This window comes from Podarcis cretensis, assembly GCF_951804945.1.
Source record: "Podarcis cretensis genome assembly, chromosome: 3".
Lineage (NCBI taxonomy): Eukaryota > Metazoa > Chordata > Lepidosauria > Squamata > Lacertidae > Podarcis > Podarcis cretensis.
In genome coordinates this window covers 8,863,166-8,868,673 of record NC_137172.1, presented here as the reverse complement: position 1 = coordinate 8,868,673, position 5,508 = coordinate 8,863,166, and the positions used below count along the sequence as shown (strand labels likewise).

Below are 5,508 nucleotides of genomic sequence, written 5' to 3'. Positions count from 1 at the left end.
GAGAGAGAGAGGGAGCAGAAGGGCGGCGCAGGGGAAGGGAAGGGACGGGGCCGCTGCACTGCGGCAAAGCCAAGCGGCGGGCGGGCGCTCACGCCCCTCCCCTCCCCGGCCCCTCTCATTGGCCCGTTTGGAGAGAGCGGGTGGCGGGGAAGGGCTGGGCGCGGCGAGAGGATTGGCCGGCGCGGCGTGACTGACAGGGCCGCCTCTCCCGCCCGCCGCAACAACCAACCTTTCCTTTTCATGAGGAGAAAAGGGCGGTATAGCGAGTGGGAGAGGTGGGTTGCCAAAGGGAGGGAGAGAAAGAGAGAGAAAGAAAAAGAGAGAGGGAGAGAGGCAGGCAGGAGGAGGAGGAGGAGGAGGTGGGCGAAAGCGCGCGGGGGGGCTGGCTCACTTTAGCCTATGAGTGCAAACCCCCTCCGAAAAAAACCCGCTTTTACCTTTATTATATCAAATAAAAGTTAGCTTGCGCTGAAGGTCAGGAGATTCCCTCAGTCGGTGGTTAATTTAATTAATATTTTTTTAAAAAAATTAATACTGCTGTGTGGTAATTAGGTTTGCTTGGGTAGTTCGTATGTGCGTGTGTGAGAGAGGGATAGTGTAGTATTAACTAATTTTATTAAGTGGAGGGTTGTTGTTTCTCAGTCCCAAGAGCCAAGAAGTTAGAAACATGGGGAGCCTGCCTTGGACCCTGGGCCCATCCAGTTCAGTATTGCCCACACGGACTGGCAGCAGCGGCAGCATCTCCCCCCAGGGTTTCAGGCAGGAGATGGAGTTCTGCATCTTGGCCTGGGGGGGGGGTTGAAGTCAGGTAGTTCCCTGGAATAATAATAATTTATTATTTATACCCCGCCCATCTGGCTGGGTTTCCCAGGTTGCCAGGTCTTTTTCCAGCTTCCCAACCAGCCAGGGGTGCCTCTTGACATAACAGGAGTAAGGGGGCAACCCTTCGGAGGGGCGTGTGCCTGCATTGCTCTGGGCAAAGCTCTTCAGGGAAGGAGCCTGGGGGGTGACGGTGGCAATGGATATTTCCCTTCCTCCAGCACCCAGGGAGGTGGGGTGGTGCAGGGTAGGGAATGCAGGGAAGAGGGAGATAGGGAAAAGATCCGGTCAGGGGAGCAGGGTGGTGCCCTTGCTCGGTTTAGGATGCGAGCCTGCCTTAATTATTTCCTTTTTGGAGGCAGGAAAGTACGGCAGAGCTGAATCCATGCGACAGGCGAAGTGATACTCTCTGGCTCTTTGTCTCTCTTTCTTTCCTCAGGATATAATATCTGTCTGGTCCTTTGCCCTGCCTGCCACCGTGTTTTCCTGAGAGGCGCTTTCATTGCATTTTGGATCCCATCAGTTGGCAGTACCTCGCTTTCGCTGGAGCATCCTTCAGGTAACTAGTGCTAGTTGAGGGGTTTTGTGTTTTTTTGGTCTGCTTTCTGGATAACCTCCATCCCTTCTTGTCTGTGTTTATGCAACAAAGAGTTTAGACTCTACAGAAATTTATGAAGTGGTCATAACTCCAAGACCTTTTCAGGATAGGAAAAACACTTATCACTTACCTGTTCTGGGAAAACTTCGATGTTGGTAAGGCTACTGTATTATATTGTAAACTGCCCTGTGATCCTCAGATGAAGGGCGGTATAGAAATTTAATAGATGATGATATCACAGCCACATGGATGCTCTGGGTTGTTTTTTCTGTTATGTTTTGTATTTGATCAAAAGCTTTGTATCTCAATTGTTACTTTGGATAATGTTTATTATTATTATTTTGGCTAATAATATCTTGGATAATGTGTTATCCACATGCTCTTTGTTGGGTCATGTATGCAAGATAATTGAACATTTTTGTTTATTTTGTTTATAGTGAAATAGAATTTTTTAAAAGAAAGAAATTTATGAAGGATGTGAGATTTCAAGGGCCCTTTCTACATTCCAAAGATGCTATTTTCAGCTAGACTGTTGCATTTATAAGAGCTGCAGGTGAGCCAAACAATGTCTGCAGTGAAGTGACGATGTATGGTGGGAAGGAACATTCAAAAAAATCTTTTCAGTTTTTGTCCTGAGGCAGTGCCTTTTGTTTCAAGCATGATGGTTTCCTCAGATCGGTTAATATGATTAACCCTGTTTCTGAAAGATACTAACTAAATCTGACACATTACAGATAGGTGACATTAAAGAACATTTAAATAATTTTAATTTTCTTTTATAATTTATTAGGATTTCTCTATAAAAAACACAAACAAAATGCATACAATAATATATATGCTATTCACTAAATAAGCTATTCACTAAATAAGCTAAATAATTGCACTATTTCATCTTTACAATTTACAAGGTATAGTGAGGGGAGGGGAAGATGATGCATGCAACAAAAACCAGCAATTAAATTATAAGGATAGATCAGAGAAATTTTATTTTCCCAGGAAGGTTCTAGCTGTTGTGTTACAGGATATTATTTTCTGTCTCTTTTCCTGTGGCTCATTGGTCTGAGGTGTTTGCTTTTCTAATACTAAATTGTGCTCCAAAACTTTTTGGAACCAGTAATTGGTTTCAGAGCAGTTCTGGCTTGCTGGGATTTTCTTCCATATAGAAGTGAATTACTTCATTCTGAAGAATCATCTAGCAGCTAGTTTTCTGTTTAGGACACAATAACAAATAACTGTCATGTGTGTCTTCATTCCTTCTAACATGCTCCTTGGGCTGTAGCTACAGTAACAAATTTGATACCTTAGATCAGTGTTTCCCAACCTTGTGCCTCCAGCTGTTTTTTTGAACTACAACTCCCATCATCCCTGATTAGCAAGACCAGTGTAGTCCAAAACTAGCTGGAGGCACAAGGTTGGGAAACACTGCCTTAGATTTAGGAGAAGCTGTTTGTTCTCTGTTTCTGATCCTTTGGCTACAAAGCATCTTTTTAAATTCCTATGCCAACTTTTCTAAAATAAAATAAAAGGTTGCTGATTTGGAAGGAGTAACACAGGATCAAAAACGTGCAAATTTTAAATTAAAGTCATTTTTATTTAAGGATGTCTTGAATAATTGGCTTATTTTGGAAATACTGGATGAAGGGAACTTTCACCATTTGTTAAGGGCAGTATTTTATCCAGCTGTATGATTTCCTAGGTATTACAATTCCATAAGTAAAGGTAAAGGTACCCCTGCCCGTACGGGCCAGTCTTGACAGACTCTGGGGTTGTGCGCCCATCTCACTTAAGAGGCCAGGGGCCAGCGCTGTCCGGAGACACTTCCGGGTCACGTGGCCAGCGTGACATCACTGCTCTTATGTAGGTGTATTAAAGGTATGGATATGGACTTCATTTTTCTAAGTATCACCCTATGATAGGTCATACATTTTTTGTTGTATGGATCATTATATGATGAGTTGGAGAATTTACAATAATATCACTTACTATTATTTTTATTTCTCTTTCTATAGCTTGCCTTTGGCCCAGACTGAATGAGTTGCTTAATTTGGACTATACATAGATCAATGATTTTCTACTACAAATAAAGTTCATCTTACATAAGAAAGGTATCTGACTAAACTGCATTCCAGTTTTCTTCTCCTTTTTCTTCTCCTTTCTTCTCCTTCTACTGTTAGGTAAATGTCGTGCAACTGATCCTTGGCTTAGCTATTCAAACATCAGTTTAAAGGCCTCTCTTTTAAAAAAATCTTTTTCTTCTAATAACTCACACCCATATATAGCTTACTTTCCTTTCAGAGCTTTTTAAACAAAGAGTGCAAATGAGCTCTGAGACATAACCCAGTTAAGTCACAGAGTTTAGAATGTATTCCTGAAATCAGTTAGTCTTATTGACTCTAAATGTATTTAATTGGAATAACCCCATTGATATGTACTGCTCTTACTTAGGATTGAATTCAAGTCCGCTTCAATAATTGGCCACTCAAAGGGCCACAGCTTAGGAGGAGAGCATCTCCTTTGCATCTTAAAGGTCCTAGGGTCAATTCCTAGCATCTTCTGATATGGCTGGGAGAGACCCCCATTTCAAATCCTGGAAATACACTACTAGTCAGTTTTACTGAATTAGGTGGCCAAATGGCTTGACTTGGCATAAGGCTGCTTCTTATCTTCCATGTCAGTCATATTTCCGTGATCAATTTGGGTCTGCCTATTCTATGTGTAGGGACGCAGGTGGTGCTGTGGGTTAAAGCCTCAGCGCCTAGGACTTGCCGATCGAAAGGTCGGCGGTTCGAATCCCTGCGGCGGGGTGCGCTCCCGCTGCTCGGTCCCAGCGCCTGCCAACTTAGCAGTTCGAAAGCACCTCCGGGTGCAAGTAGATAAATAGGGACCGCTTACCAGCGGGAAGGTAAACGGCGTTTCCGTGTGCGGCTCTGGCTCGCCAGAGCAGCGATGTCACGCTGGCCACGTGACCCGGAAGTGTCTCCAGACAGCGCTGGCCCCTGGCCTCTTGAGTGAGATGGGCGCACAACCCCAGAGTCTGTCAAGACTGGCCCGTACGGGCAGGGGTACCTTTACCTTTACCTTATTCTATGTGTAGAATGCTCCATGCTCATGCTGGAAATTGATGTGAATTTGCATGCCTTTATAATGGGCAAGTTTGGACGTAATTCTAAAGCAAAGTTTAGCATTACAGGAAATGAATCTTAATGATCTTTTGGTTCATGCATTCTCTCTCCCCCCTCCCTTTCCACAGCCAAAAAATTGGAAGCTTTTACTTCTGTCCTAAATGAATAGTTTGCTGTGATCTCTGAACCCAGACAAAATGTGAGTCTTTACTACCATTAGTGAAAACAAGCCATCTTCAAACAATGGGTTTTGAAGCTGGCTTGTTTCCACTCGTTCTTGTTAAGATTAACCACAGCTTTAGGATTTTGACATAATGATAACCTCTAGTTAAATCTGAAGTGGAAACATCCAATCTCCTCCTGATGGCCCTGGTGATGGAAGGAACTCAGGAGCCTGAGGCTGACTGTCGCTCATCCTCATAACTAATCCCGGTTTGCTGAGCAGTAAACTGATGTGTTCTACATTATGTGCTGCAAACAGCAGTGTATGTTGGGAGTGGCTCTTGAAAGAGGAGCAGGCTATCCCACACAAGTATAAATGGTCATTGTTTGAAACAACTATAAAGGAGTGCTTGAGGGGATGAAACTGTGTGTCTGTCAGTAACTCTCCCCCCCCCCACGCACCTATTTATTCATCTTTTTATATAGAGCCAAATGTAGGTTGCATTTTACAAAGCATGTTGCTGCTAGACAAAAGCTTCATGCCTGTCTGGAATTATCATCGTGTGGCAGAGCACCTGTCAACTTCGCACAGCTAAGATGCCTGATAGTTTGAGAGATGCTGAGGTATTGGGTTTGCTCTGTGTTGAGACTATGTTAACTGATGTATTTTTAATAACTGTCTACAAAGGCTTTTTCATATCATGGTAATAACTATAGTAAGGAAGCCATGGGATGATAAGGTGCATGCTTTTGGGAAAACTTGAAGGGTAGGGTATTTTAGCTGGCTTTAGTTTGCATATTGTCCCA

At 43.5% G+C, this 5,508-nt stretch overlaps 1 protein-coding gene and 1 long non-coding RNA gene across 3 annotated transcripts in view; both read left to right on the top strand.

Moving 5' to 3' along the window:
• Positions 1 to 140: 140 nt before the first annotated feature.
• LOC307211989 lies at positions 141 to 1,970 on the top strand. The gene is made up of 3 exons (XR_013836694.1): positions 141 to 275; positions 1,259 to 1,378; positions 1,855 to 1,970. It is a non-coding gene; the product is annotated as an uncharacterized lncRNA (long non-coding RNA).
• Positions 1,971 to 3,432: 1,462 nt separating this feature from the next.
• Positions 3,433 to 5,508, top strand: part of SANBR (SANT and BTB domain regulator of CSR) — a 33,081-nt gene continuing 31,005 nt past the window's right edge. For both annotated transcript variants that reach the window (XM_079968643.1, XM_079968642.1), the window contains exon 1: positions 3,433 to 3,522. The gene's annotated coding sequence lies outside the window, so the exon portion shown is untranslated. The remainder of the gene's footprint in view (positions 3,523 to 5,508) is intronic.